Genomic DNA, 16,570 nt, shown 5'->3' on the forward strand with positions numbered 1-16,570 from the left:
TTAATCAGAGAGACAAAGCGTATGCTTTAGGGAAATGCTAACAAGCGCCGCACTTGTTAAGAAGTCTAAAGATGAAATTTTATCTTAGAAATGATGCATTTAACATATTGAAAGTTTAAAAAGTAACTTTTTCGCATAAAATTTATAAATCATTTTTATTTTTGAATCCTTTATCAAGACCCTATGTTTTTAATTGTAAAAATAAGGGATGACTTTCTCATTTTTAACACTCTCAAGTCTCAAATATAAAGCAATGAGTTATTAAATTAGTGGCATCATGTAAATAATTAAATAATAGGTCATGATAACCGGTGTCCTTAGGGCAACGGTTAAGAAAACCAAAAAAAGAAAATTTTAAGTTGAAATTACCATTTTTTAAACTTTTGAGGAGTTAAATGCACAAATTCCAATGCGATATTACTATATTTGTTTCCTTAACCATTGTCTTGAAGGCACCGGTTATCATTTCCCTTAAATAATAAGTGATCACCGTAAAGCATTGATCATGCAATGCAAATGATTTGTTAGAATTTAAGATCTCAAAAGAAGGAACTTGGATTTCTGTTGTAATCGTTTCACGCAGCTACACGCAATAGTTAATCTCGGCCGTCCGATCATTAATCGGTGGCCGAGATCAAACTCGTGTGAAAACCGGTCAAACAAATCTGAACTGTTATATTACTTTTCTACGGCTGAGATTAACTATTGCGTGTAATTGCGTGAAGCAGTTACAACAGGAAATCCATTCCCAAAAGAAGATGTAAAAAGTAGAGATGGCTACGGCCACCCGTTGCCCCAGGCTACAGCCTTAATCATCATGTCTGATGGTATTTTGGTGGCCTCCATGCATTTATCAGCCAATGATTGGCTACTTAAAGACTTGAACAATTTCTACTTGTAATTTCACATTTTTACATATATTCTCACATTTAAGAGCTTAGTTCTTGGCCTTATAGTTTTCTATTTCAATAAAAGTTAGTTTTCATTCATCTTATTTGTTATTGTTCTATGTGTTTCTATATTATTTTGTTGCTTTGGGATTGTGGAAGAAATCACAATTATAAATTTTCCATAATCATAATTATCTCTTTTTGTTATGGAACTTCGGAACATTCTAATTCAATTTTATTGCTCCTAAGCAACATCTTTGAGTATATATTACAAAATTTTAATTATTCAATCGTAGATATCAACCATAGATTGAAATGTGAAGTTTAATATTGGCAAATAGGGTTGGATAACTATAGGACTGTAATATATAATCATAGACATCAACCGATGAATGGAAACATGAAGGTTGATGCCAACCCTATAACATTGGACATGAGTTTTAAAACATGAAAATAGTATGAATTTTCTTGAGATGATATACGGTAATCGATCTTAAAAGTTTTGTCAACAATTCCTCCATGAAAAGAGGATGTCTTGTTGGTTTAAAACACACTTATGCATGTCCGAAAGGAGACATTCCGCAAGGGATCCAATCATTGATACGGACCCACAGGATAATGAGTCAAAGAAAAGAGAATGAGTCGCATCACAAGATAAGGCAGAGGCTAGTAATTCTCGTTATGGATCCGAGAAATGTGGGCGTGAGACGTAGCAACAGAAGGAAGATTGTGAGTACTAGGCTTGAGGGCTATAAGAGGTACTAGTGGCTAAGTAATGAGGTGTGGAATATTTGATATCTCTCCTCTCTTCCCGGACCCTCTTGGGGTACTTCTCTCCGAGAAGCTTCTTTATTTCTTTCCACCTTTATCATTTCGGTTGTTGCTCCTCCATGGTTATACCTGTGGAGTGTAGTGTACTTTTGAATTCAATTAATCAAAAACGGTACCATTTTCCCTTCTCTATCTTTCTCGTCATAACAATTTGGTGCTTTCATTGCAACCATGGCCGACGGAAACCGCTTCGATACCATTGAATCTCAACTTGCCCAACTCTCTAAAACCGTCTCCATTCAAACGAACCATCAACTTCGACGGCTCACCGACACGGTCACGTCCCACAGTTCCTCGATCTCGTAGACGAAACTAACCTTGCAACGAATGGAGGCTCTCTTGACAAATCTGTCTCGGCCGTCCGCCACCCATGGTTTTAATCTTCATCGGGAACAACCATTCCACACTCGCAACGTCCGGTTGGAGTTTCCTCGTTTCAACGGCACCGACGTGTTGGCGTGGATCATCAAGGCCGATCAATTTTTCGACTACTATCGCACTCCGCATCCGTAAAGGTTGACGATTGCAGCGGTACACCCGGATCACGCGGTGGTTCCTTGGTTTCGATGATCCAACGGGAAACACCTTTCTCTTCTTGGCAGGAGTTCACGCATGCTCGGGAAAGGGAATACGGACCTTCGTAGTTCGATCGGCCGAGAACGACTCTTTTCAAGTTGACTCAAACAGTATTGTTAGCGAATTCTATCTTCAATTTACTAATTTGGCAAACCGGGTCACGGGTTTGGATCCGCATGCACTATTGGATTGTTTCATCGGTGGCTTACAAAGAGATCTCCCAACACCCATCCACTTTGGGCCAGCCGTTTCTATCGCCCGTTTGTTTGAGGACAAATTTCAGCCCACCAAAAACCTAGCCCAATCCCACAATTCAAAAGCCCCAACACCTAACATCCAATACCCGCCCCGATCCACAAGTTCCCAAGGTTCCACCTCACACCCGACCCAACGCCACACTCTTCCCCTCTCCTACCTACACCGACAAATCGCTCTCCTCGATGCCCAACCGTTCGTCAAGAGTATCGATCCGGCGGAGATGCAACTCCGTCGCGACAAGGGTTTATGTTATTATTGCGACGACAAGTTCACCTTTCGCCACCGTTGTCCAAACAAACATTTATACCGTTGCGAGTTGGAGGATCCCAATCCTAATAGCCCGTATTCCGAAACCAATTTAGAAACATTAGAACCCCAATCACCTCATCGCGTATACACCTCATTCCAAAAACGACCTTCACTTATCTCTCGAATGCTTTGAATGGGTCTCGTAAGTTGGGTATGTTACGTTTCACAGCTCTATCGAGGTACTCAAATCCAAATACCGGTGGATGGAGGTAGCTCGATAGCTTCTTCCAACCCCGACTAGCTCACTTTCTACAACTTCCAAGGGAACCGGCTCCCGGTTTCAACGTTCGGTGGGAAATGGACAATCTATGATGGCCGAGGGAAGGATTTCCAAACTCTCGGTTGACATACAAGGACATACTATTGTTGTACCGGTGTTCTTATTACCATTCGCAGTGCCGACTTGATTTTGGGTTCTTCTTGGCTTGAGACACTAGGTCCACACATCGCGAACTATGCTAATCGCAAGCCTCAAATTCTTTGCCGATGGGAAGTTTATTACTCTTTCCGCATGCCCGAGACTCTTCCGCCCCGGCGCAATTACACCATCTCCGCCGCATGCAGCGTACTCACGCTATCTCCGAAGTTTATATGATGCAGCCTATTTCATATTGGGCATGTTGAACCTTCGTGGAGCAAATTCCTTCCGATTTGAGTCCGGATTTACGCGACCTATCGCTACGTTATTCGACGTGTTTCAAACTCCTACCTCACCGCCTCCGCCAAGAGCACAGGACCACTCTATTCCACTATTGGATGAGACAACAAAGTGATTAAGGTGCGTCCCTACCGTTATCCACACAGCCAAAAAGAGCAAGATTGAGAAGATGGTCTCGGAAATGCCGCAACAAGGGATCATTCGGCCAAGCACCAGCCCCTTTTCCTCACCCATCATTTTAGTCAAAAAGAAAGACGGAACATGGAGGTTTTGTACCGATTACAGAGCACTTAACATGGTTACGGTAAAGGATAGCTTTCCACTCCCTACAAGGTGGACGAATTATTAGATGAATTGTATGGAGCACGATATTTTTCCAAACTCGATCTCCGTTCCGGTACCACCAGATATTGATGAGTCCAAAAGATAGGCACAAGACGGCTTTCCGCACCCATCAAGGTCATTATGAGTGGCTGGTGATGCCTTTTGGGCTGTCCAATGCACCGGCATCCTTTCAATCTTTGATGAATGAAGTCTTCCCGGTTGCACTTCGCAAGTTTGTCTTGGTTTTTTTTGACGACATACTCGTTTATAGCCCCGATTGGTTAGCACATTTGGAACATTTAGAGCGTGTGCTACCGACTTTGAAGCAACAAGTGTTGTATGTGAAATCGTCCAAATGCTCCTTTGGAATGTTAGAAGTAGATTACTTGGGTCATACACTTCGGGAATGGGTGTCTCTATGGACCGGGAGAAAGTCCGTGTGATAGCCGATTGGCCACTTCCAATGAATGTGAAACAACCGCGGGGCTTTCTGGGTCTTACAGTTACTATAGACGCTTTATTAAGTCTTACTCTCATATTGCAGCTCCTTTGTCGAATTTGTTGAAGAAGGAGGGTTTTCGTTGGGATGATACAAGAACTACCGCCTTCAATAATTTGAAATTGGTAATCTCTTGCTCTAGTTTTGGCTCTGCCGGATTTCTCCAAGCCTTTCATCCTCGAAACAAGATGCTTCTAACACCGTATTGGGGCGGTTCTAAGTCGGGAAGGTCATCCCATTGCGTTCTTTTCCAAGAAGCTTGGGCCTACCGCTCAAAAACAACCGCTTATGTGCGTGAATTTCGGGCTATCACGGAAGCATTGGCTAAGTTTCGACATTATTTGTTGGGACACAAGTTCATCATCCGCACCGATCGAAGAGCCTCAAAGCTTTATTGGAACAAACTCGCAAACACCGGAACAACGAGCCTGGTTACACAAATTTATTGGCTTTGATTTCACAATAGAGTACAAGCCGTGCAAGGAAAATCAAGCCGCCGATGCACTTTCTCGAGTATGTCCGATGGCCCGGTCGTAACCCCATTATTCATTCCTTGATGAATTGCGCTTGGAGATTCAAGAAGATATCCACCTTAAGGAGATTATGCAACAATGCTTAAATAACTCTTGTACCGATCCGAACTACACCGTCAAGGACAACCTTCGTTTTGGCAACATCGCTTAGTAATTCCGTACAAAAGCACACTAATTCGTAAAATTTTGTTGGAATTTCATTCATCTCCTATTGAGGGACATTCGGGCATAACCGGGACCATGGCTCGCATTGCCGCACGCTCTCTTGGCCCCACATGCGCCACTATATCATTGCTTTTATTAAGCACCGTGTGATATGTCAACAAGCTAAAACAACAACGACTGCTCCAGTTGGTCCGCTCGACGCCATTGCCAATTCCCACATTAGTTTGGGCCGATATTGCGATGGACTTTATCACGGGCCTTCCACCATCCAATGGGTTCACAAAGGATCTTAGTGGTAATTGATCGATTGACAAAATATGCTCATTTCTTCCCACTCAAGTCGATTTTGATAGCAAGAAGGTTGCTGAGATCTTTATGCAAAACATAGTGAAATTCCATGGAATGCCCTCTTCTATTGTATCGATCGTGACAAGGTCTTCACGAGTACATTCTCGGCGCCATCTCTTTAAACTTCATGGTACTACTCTTGCTATGACTTCAAAGATATCACCCACAAATCCGATGGCCAATCCGAAGTTCTCAACAAATGTGTTGAAATGTATTTGCGCTCGTTCGACATTTGACAATCCCGTCAAGTGGTCTAAGGCTCCGTCATGGGCGAACTCGTACAATACTTCGTATCACACCGGTGCAGCAATGACCCCTTTTAAGGCTCTTTACGGTCGTGATCCTCCTCAATTGGTGCATACAAAAGGTACAAGCAGATGACCATCCGGACCCGCAAACTCGGTTAGGCCGAACGCGAGGATCTCTTGTTTCAATTACAGTCAATCCGCACAAAGCTCAAGAAGCTATGAAGTTTCAAGCCGACAAGAAACGTCGTCATGCGAGTTTAATGTGAATGATCGTGTGCTTGTCAAATTACAACCTTATAGACAATCCTCTCGTGGCCTTACGAAAAATCAAAAATTAGGCTGAGGTATTTTGGTCCTTTTCCGGTAGTGGCTAAGGTCGGAGTTGTTGCTTACCGTTTCGGGACCGCCGACTACAACAAAATTCACCCCGTCTTCCATGTCTCGCAATTGAAGTTATTTCATGGACCGCATGTTCCTCCATATATGCCTTTACCATTAACTACATCCGAGTTGGGTCCAATTCTTCAACCGGTGCATTGCTTGATTCACGCATCATCATGAGAGGCAATACTCCAATTCCTCGAAGTGCCGATTCGTTGGGAGGGTCTGGACACGGCCGATGCTACTTGGGAAGATCAAGAAGAGTTCAAGTTAGCTCATCCAAACTTCACCCTTGAGGACAAGGGTACTTTTAATGGGGGAATTATTGCAAGGGATCCAATCATTGATACGGACCCACGGGATAATGAGTCGGCAAAAGAGAATGAGTCGGCATCACAAGATAAGGCAGAGGCTAGTAATTCGTTATGGATCCGAGAAATGTGGGCGTGAGACGTAGCAACAGAAGGAAGATTGTGAGTACTAGGCTTGAGGGCTATAAGAGGTACTAGTGGCTAAGTAATGAGGTGTGGAATATTTGATATCTCTCCTCTCTTCCCTGGACCCTTCTTGGGGTACTTCTCTCTGAGAAGCTTCTTTATTTCTTTCCACCTTTATCATTTCGTTGTTGTTCCTCCATGGTTATACCCGGGAGTGTAGTGTACTTTTGAATTCAATTAATCAAAAACAGTACCATTTTCCCTTCTCTATCTTTCTGTCATAACACATTCGTTTCGGTAGCACTTATGCATCTCCGAAAGGAGACATTCGCTACAAAAGTTGACCTCGTCTTTAAAATTTTAATTTCCATGGCAAACAAGAATAATTGGGATTGAAGTTATAATTGTGATGAAATCCTAAGACATTTTTGACATTATTGCATATTTTCTATCAAAAACCATCCTTTCAAAAATTATTCTTTTAGCTAATCACCATAGCAAAAGAGATCAATACTCAATGCAAGTGCTCGTGGGATCGATATTTTTTATTACGTGTTAGAATCTTGCGCACTTGTGGTCTATCACAAGTGCAGAAAAGCAATAACCAATTAATTCCATATAACAGAAGCTTATTAGAAAAAAGTTATAACAGAAGTAGATAGTGATTGCATAATGTAAAAGACCAAGATTGCATAATATTGAAAGAAGAAGAAAAGGATCAAAGTAAGGGTGACATACCCATTATATTCTCAAAGCTATTTTGAACCTCGTATTCAAATGTTCTGTGCTCCTTTTGCAGTTGAGCGCAAGTTTGTAGGAATTATATATGCACAATAAAGCTCGCCATGCAACTTGTCCATTTGTATATCTATATCTAAATTTCATTATTGTATCACTTGAAGTTACCTTAAATTTATATGTACTAATACAACTTGTAATGTTATCCCCACTAATTAACATACAAATTAACAATTAATTATTTTTAAAAAATGTGAGAAACATTAATGGAAACGTCTAAGCAACTTTCAAACATGGTTAGACATCTCTCTGTTTTGGAGTGTTTTTCACTAAAAAACAGTTGCAAACTTGCAACAGGGAAATTAAATAATGTCATAAATTATTGAATATAGGTGAATTTCAAATATAATTAAAAAATATTCAGTAATTTTTTTATATTTGAAAGATAATCAATTAGTTTGTAGATTAGAAGTAAGACACTAACGTAATCGCTTATTAAATGGTGTACATAAGATCTTGATATTCTTATATATATATATATATATATATATATATATATATATATATATATATATATTGTATTAGTTTTAAGGGTAGTTTTTGTAGTTTAAATTTTTTGCATGTTAGACGTGAAGCCAACCAAGCTGCTCATTATTTAGCTAAATATGCTCTTAAGAATTTAGATTGCATATGGATAGAAGAAACTCCGCCTTGTATTTCGCAATCTTGGCATTTGATTTACCGCTGTACTTTCTTTAATGATATTGTCTTTAACGTCAAATATATATATATATATATATATATATATATATATATATATATATATATGAGTTTTGCTAGAAGACACCTTTTATGAAGGTGTTTTTTTTTTGAAGAATTATGAAGGTGTTTTTTAGCAAGTTATTCTATGAGCATTTGCTAAAAGACACCAACTAATTTTTATGAAGGTGTCTTTTAGCAAAGTTATAACTAAAAAGTGGAAATCACACCTTGAGGTGAGGGTTGCTAAAAGACACCTTCATGGGTGGCTTCTAAAGCAAACCCTATATATATACTCCCTCCGTCCCGAATATCCGGCCCAATTTGGTTTTTCACACATATTAAGAAAAATGTATAAATAAAGGGGAAAGTGAAATATATTGTATTGGGAATGATGAAAGTAGTATTAATTAGAGTTATATTGTATTGGGAATGATGAAAGTTGTATTGAAAATTGAAATGGATCGTTTATTTTGGGACACTTTTTTTTAGAAAATGTGTCAGATATTCCGGGACGGAGGGAGTATATATATATATATATATATATATATATATATATATATATATGGGGAATGCTAATGCACACCCACTCAAAAATTAGAAGGTGTGCATTAGCATTGTACACCTTTATGTTTTGGACTAGAAACCCAAATAACCCTTTTGAAAAACCACTTAATTTAATGGGCAGTAATGTAATTTTGTTTATTTATTTTCTCTCTCCTTACGTTACAATAAATGAGTCATCCCTGTCAAAACAAACATCTCACCATTGGCTTATTCGTCAGTTCTTGTAATTTGTATGTTGAGGAATTATTTAACTGTGCAAAAGCATGAAGTAGCACAACAAAAAAGGAACAATTTCACAAGGCAAAGAGTGAACTGTTAAGATTGGAAGATAACACATGCTTCATTTTTCAAAGTTTAAGTGAATAGAAATCATAGTTTGGTTACTTTTAGGGTTTGTTCAAAATTAGATTAATTAGAGTTTAGCAAAAGATGAAGAAAGAGCAAATAACAACAGTAACTTTTTTCTTTCATCAGAATTTGATAAATTAAAATATGTAAATGAGGAAGAAAGCCATAACAAGAGAAAAAAAAAATCTGCTTTAAGCTATAGCAAAGACAGGGAAGAACCGAAGAAGGAGAAGGTGTGTTTTTTCTTTTTTTTTTCCTTTTCCTTCACTCCAATTAATGGAGAGAGAGTGAGAAATGATGCACCACAATTAATAAGGATGAAGAATTACACTACTGTCCATTAAATTAAGTGGTTTTTCAAAAGGGTTATTTGGGTTTTTAGTCCAAAACATAAAGGTGTACAATGCTAATGCACACCTTCTAATTTTTGAGTGGGTGTGCATTAGCATTCCCCTATATATATACATACATACATACATACATACATACATACATACATTCCTTCCATTCCAATTCATAAGAAAAAATGAATCAAATAAAGTTGATGTATTTTATTTAAATTGAGGATGAAATATATCAATTTTATTTGACCAATTTTGTTTATAGTTTGGAATGGGATATACACAGACAATCTTATCATATGATGTATCATGAAAGAGAATTACAAGATAATTCGAGCCAATGAGACATATGATGTCTCCAAAATACACAAACCAAAATATAACTACTCCTAAACAACATTACAACCCAAGCAAACAATCTAGATTTCATCAAGGATCTTTCTACCTTTAATAAATGTTGACTTGGAGTCGAAAATCACTGCATTAATGATGTTCGGTAATATGTTAGCTAACACATTTGATAAAACTTTGTAAATGCAACTCGCCAAAGAAATGGGTCAAAAGTCAGATAAATATTGCGAGCTCTTCTTATTTGGAATCAACACTATGAAATTAAAACCATATAGACCAGGACACTTGAAACTATCATAATCTCACACCACATTCTTTATCCCCTAATCAGAGAAAGAATACTCCCTTTGTCCCTTTTCCTCTAATGACCCCTCGTCATAAGATGTATTTTAGTATTTTGTTGAGCCTTTTTGCTATTTTAATATAGGATTTAAGAGGATTGTAGTTGAGTTATTGATATCTTTGGGAAAGTCTATAATGTATTGATAAAAGTCATTCTAGGTCTTCTTATTTTCCTAACAAGACAACTCTATAGGGAGTCCATGTCTTTTTGTTATAGACTAGTGGATTGACCCGATCAGATGATTTTATGTTGATGTTACGAAGATTTGAAGACTAATAGCAATGAAGGGATGAAGTCCAGGCTACATAGGTAAATTCTATCATGAAGGCTTGTCAGAGATTGTTCTACATGACGAGTTAAAATTTGAAATGCAAAGAGCTATTTATCACTGGCATGCATGTTACAACATGCACGACGCACATAGATTTATGAGAAAATAGATTTGCCATCTTACTTACTAAAGCTTGTCGTGTCAAGCTAACCCTAATCCTAACCCTAAAGTTAGCATTTTCCCGCTCATTCTAAAGCATTTATGTCGGCGCTTGACCTCCTCACCTTTAATACACGCCATAAATTCATTTCATTACAAAGTTGTAGTAATTGCCATTTATAACACAATTGCATATTATTTTAATTTTTGAAATAGAATAACACACGATTGCCGTATTAATTGCCATCCCAAATTAGATCCGTGAATTACGTACAAAATTGTATAATGGAAATAAAATAAGACACAATCAATTGTATATTGATTAGCATTAAAACCACACGGTTGAAAATTTCTTTTAAAAACAAAAGGGGTCACACGGTTGCATATTAAAAAAACAAAAAAGCATCTTTTGCATATTAAAAGAAAACCACACAGTTATGGAGATTGTATAATGGAAATAAAATAAGACACAATCAATTGTATATCAACTAGCATTAAAACCACATAGTTGAAAAAAGAAATTAAAAAAAAAGAGAGGCCACACGGTTGCATATAAAAAAAACAGCACCTTTTGCCTATTAAAAGAAAAACCCCACGGTTTGCACAATGGAAATAAAACAACACCCAATCAATTGTACATTAACTAGCATTATTGTATATCCAAAGGTTTTTTGGTATGAAAAATGTTTGTTGTGAGAATATTTATATTTACCAACGCCTTGTCTTTTTTTTGTTAGGTTGTTGACATGTTGATTTATTTTCCGTGTTAGGTGTTGATTTATGAAGGAGAAGTTGCGCAGATGATGGATATCGGAACTACTTCTATCAATTTGGTGGATGATTGCGGAAATGGCCGGGATTGCGTGTTGATTTTTGGATCTACTCCATACCAACACGCCATGATTGGTGGGTGATAAGTAGATTTATTACGTATTTTAATTAAGTTATTTAGTTTAATTCTATTTAGATTTAATTAGATTCTATGTGTTTTTATTTATATTTAAGAGCTTTTTACTTCAAAGAATCCAATATTATATTTCGGGATCAAATATATGATTTGCAAGGCTTGGAGCTAAAGAAAAGGGATTTGGAGCACAAAAATAGGAGATTTCCAAGATTTGGGACCGAAATATGCACTTGAAGAAATCGAAATTCGCTCCCAAGTCGGTGAAGTGGCGCACGGCCCACGCTCGCAAGGCGCACGGCCGTGCGCGATTGCCGCATCCCTTTTAGTCGCTTTTTGCTCCGAACGGCGGTTTTCTACGCAGGCTCGCTTTGACGATAAAGCCCATGGATCTTCGCAGAATATTCCTTCGGCTATTTCTTAGGGCTTAAGTCATTAGTAGGCTATAAATAGAGAGCTTGTTCTCCTTGTTTGAGCATCTTGAATTCGAATATTGTATTGTGACGGAATACTATTTCTCAATAAAAGTTCTCGTTTTTATTCAATTGTTCTTATTGTTTTCTTCTTATTCATTCATGGCAACACCAACCATGAGTGAGTAATTCCCTTAGACCTTGGGATTGTTGGGAGAGTCCTATGGCTTGATCCAACAATCCTAATCCGAAACCCTAGTTTATGTAACCCTACTTTTCTTATCTAAATTCACCGTTCTTCACAACGATATTAACAAGTACCAAACTTTGGATGCGAACGCGGAGGGTTAGTACTTGTTAATTCGTTACCCTAGTTATTAAGGTGATGAATCGAACGAAGAAGTCTTAATAACCGAACAAGTGAATTTAGACAAGGATTGCGAAGCATGAGAATAGCCTAGTGAACCTTGGGACTTATAGAATCTCGTACAATCAAGGATCTTAATATAGGAGTTAGCCATGAGAATAGGTCTAACACCTTGAGAGACACACTCCCCGGATATCGAACGAAGAAAGGGATAGGCTTTAGAGAGATTCGTCCTTAGAAACTAGGATTTACATAAACAAGGATTAGGATTAGGATGTTAGGTCAACCATAGGATGAACCAATAATCCCTAGGTTGCCTTTAGCTATTGTTTTCAACCGTCGTTTAGATTACCTTGAAACCCTAATTATCGATTTCTCCCTAACCTTTACTACTTTTGATTGGAATTTAAATAACTCCCCGTGGATCGATACTCTCTCTTTATTACTACTACGGTAAACCCGTGCACTTGCGGATTTACGGTAACGGTGGGCAAGTGGAAGCGTTTTGTGGATGCTCGCGGACTTCGTGAAGGGGTTCAGTATCGTACTTGGTGTGCCAATGGCTGGAGAGAATGATACAATCTATTTAACTGTCATTGCCGATTAGGATTGGAGGGTGCGGATGGTTTATTTTTTATGGAATTTTCCGGTTTATTTTTATGTTTTCCCTTTCTCGTTTTTTTCCTTTCGAGTTTTCTTTTTATGGAGTGTAGTATGCTTCATCTTTTATGCTTTCTTTTTGTTTTGTAAATCAAAAACTATGATGCTTTAGTTCTTGACTATCATTGTGACGAAGTATCATCTTGCCTTCTTATATACGTTAATTTAAATTAAAGAGATCTTTTCATATTTTACCTTGAATCATTCTCTCATAGAGTAACTTGATAAAAGACACCTTCATAGAAGGTGTCTTCTATCATAACCCATATATATATATATATATATATATATATATATATATATATATATATATATATATATATTACAATAAAAATCTTAGCAAGTAATTTCGTATTTACATGAATTCGTAAATATTTAGGACGTTGCATATCTCTAAGGTATGATTATAGAATATTTTTCAATGAATTATATATTAACAGCCGTTAATAACACACGGTCGCAAATTTTCTTAAAGAAAAAAAAAACACGGTTGCAAATTAAAATAATATGGTTCAAGTAAAATTGAAATGGCATCATATTTAATGTTCTCCATTAATTTTGCACGTTCAATATCTTTCTTTGGTAGTGGCCGGGGTTTGAACCCCGGACCTTGCATATTTTATGCATTGTCCCCGGGTTCAATATCTTTCGATATGATTTTAGAATATTTTTCAATCAATTATATATTAACTCGCCATTAATAACACACGATTGCAAATTCATTTAAAAATAACACGGTTGCAAATTAAAATAATATGGTTCAAGTCAAATTGGGATGACATCATATTTTAAGGTTCTCCATATATTTTGCATGTTGAGTATCTTTCGGTATGATTGTAGAATATTTTTTAATCAACTATATATTAACTAGCATTAATGAACACACGGTTGAAAATTTATTGAAGGTAAAAAAAGTGGCACCTCGTCTTTTTAATTTGAGGAGATCTTTTCAGATTTTACCATGCATTATTTTCTCAATGTCGTTATATATTTTAGGAACAAGTCTTTAGCAAGTATTTTCGCATTCACGCGAATTCCGAAATATTTTAGGAGCACGTAATTTTTATAATGATTAAAGTTGAGAAAATAATGATACCACCATAAAAAAAATTTGACCTCGGCACTATAACACTTTTTCATTTGAAATTAATCATATTGATTTGCGGTAGCTAAAATTGAAAGTTACAATTAATCAAAAATTAATTCTATTTTAATTGTGACATTAAATTTAATGGACCAACTACTAAATGTTGCATTAATCAACTATTTAATGGAAATAAAATAACACACAATCAATTGTACATTAACTAGCATTAAAATCACATGGTTGAAAATTTCTTTAAAAAAAAAGGGAGGCCACACGGTTGCATATAAAAAAAACACCTTTTGCCGAAAACCCCACGGTTTGCATAATGGAAATAAAATAACACTCAATCAATTGTACATTAACTATTATGACTTATTCTTCTATGGTATAATATTGACTTAGATAACATTGTGAGTTTTTAAATGAAAATAAGACTCGTGCGTGGTATAATATTGACTTAGGTAACATTGTGAATTTCTACATGAAAATAAGACCCGTGCGTCATCACGGGTAATGGACAATCAAGCTTTTGATAAAACTAGAATCACCTAAGATATTAGAGAAATGTGTTAGATAAATGGGACCTTGAGACAAAAAAATGGTCTTGGTTTATTTTATTAAATATTCATGAACATATGAACATAGGAATCAAAGTGTCACTGTTTATGACCTCCAATTACCAAACGTGAACATAGACGGGGCTTAGACAATAGAAATCTCCTATCATCATTCTAATGCTTTATTTGTTTTTCTTTTGCAAATAAACTCGAATGCAAGCTCCCCGATCTTACATTTAAAGTATTGATTTATCTCTACGGAGATTGTGAAATTTCTACTTTTTTTTATTCTTAAATTCCATTGCAAAGAAGAAGAAAAAAAAGTTAGGGTTAATAATATTAGTAATAATAAGATTAGTAATGAGTAACAGGAGAGTAATGAGTAATGATTCTGCATGCGTCAACAAAGACAATGACCAGGAAAATAATAAGATTAGTATCAATGATGAAATTTTTTCCATGGAACTTAAAATATTACTAACAAACAAATAACCATAATATAATATTCATCTCTTTTTAAAAAGGCACCATATATTTTGCAAACCTCCAAATTGACCATACTCCATGTGCAGATAGTGACAAATCTGACCATATTTTTTAAAAACCCATCACGTGGACCAATGAAAAAGGAAGTGATACAATTGCATGAAAGAAAACCAGCGTGAGTTAACTCACGCTAGGAGGTTCAGTGTATTTTTTCAATGTGACTTAAGTCACGTAGCGTGAGTTAACTCACGCAAATTTAACGCTAGCGTAAGTTAAGTTGCGTGGGGGTATTTTGGATTTTTAATTTGGGAGTGAGCAAAACTGTTTGGGTAAAGAGCAGAATTCATAAATTATAGCCCAGTAAGCAAGTAATAAATATATGCAGCGTTAGTTATATCTTATGTTAGTTGAAGCAGCCTAGTGGAACAAGTGCAAGTTGGTAACGCTTGGGTCATGGGTTCAACACTCACATTTCTTCTTCTTCTTCTTCATGTTTTTCTTCTTCTTCTTCTTCATGTTTTTTGCTTCTTCTTCTTCTTCATGTTTTTTGATTTTCTTCTTCTTCTTCTTCTTCATGTTTTTTGATTTTCTTTTCTCTTTTCCTTTTCTCTTCTTTTCCATCTTTTCTTTTCTTTTTTCTTCTTTTCCATCTTTTCTTTTCCTTTCCTTTTTGCTTCTATAATTACTTAGACATTATTTTTCATGGATTTGAAGTTCATCTATCATCTCTTCAATTTAACAAAATTCTCCTTAACATATTTGATTATATATTTACAAATGAAAACATAATATAATTGTTTTTCTTCTTATTTTGTTAGAACACTTCTTGTAATTTTTGGCTCATGCTTATTGTATAAGATAGTTAAACTCTAACAACAAATATTATAATTTTTTTATTTGAAAGAACAAACATTATAATTATTCTCTAAAAAAAACATAATAAACCTTTTATTTTTGGCTTTGTACAAACTAAGGAAAAATATAACATAGAAGATTGATAAAGATATTCGCTTGAATTGTATATTTATATTATTGTTTAGAATATTGATCTTTTATGTATTAGTTACAATAAACACCTTTTTTTAGTCTTTAAGGATCTTATTTTCAATTTAAATAGATAATTGCTCTTTTTTAAAAAAAAATATGTTTTTATTTTATTAGGGGGCCTATTTTTACATGAGAGCCGAGCCTCCAATTACCTAGGGACGGCCCTAAGCAAGATAGAGAGCATGTGTGTATTCATGAGAAGAATTATATTGAATGAATATGGATTAAAAAAAGATCATGAAATGAGTACATTTTACTATTTATAGGGCTCAATAGACAAACCAATTGTGTAATCTCTAAAACTGTGTAACTAACTAATCCTAAATCTTAACAAAACTAAAACTCTTGTAAAAAAATAACAAGAGTTGAAGAATGTGCAAGTCCTTTAATGCTATGTTGAAAAAACTATGGAAATCATGCCATTATGAAATACAAGTTCTATTTTTAATCGGACAACATATATGAAGTTAAAACATTTTCGAATCCCTTAATGCATTGACAAGTCTACAAATTTATTACTCCTTCCGTTTCAAAATACATGTCCAAGTCAACCACTTCACACATGCCAATAGGCATGGCAATGGGGCGGGGTGGGGACGGGTTTTACCTTCCCCATCCCCATACCCTATTCTCATATACTTACTTGTTACCCTACCCATACCCAACGGAAATGAGAAATCGAACCCCATCCCCGTCTCCGACGGGTTCGGGGATC

The sequence above is a fragment of the Medicago sativa genome, chromosome 6, assembly GCF_051527215.1.
Source record: "Medicago sativa cultivar Bolivia chromosome 6, Bolivia_mono, whole genome shotgun sequence".
Classification (NCBI taxonomy): Eukaryota; Viridiplantae; Streptophyta; class Magnoliopsida; order Fabales; family Fabaceae; genus Medicago; species Medicago sativa.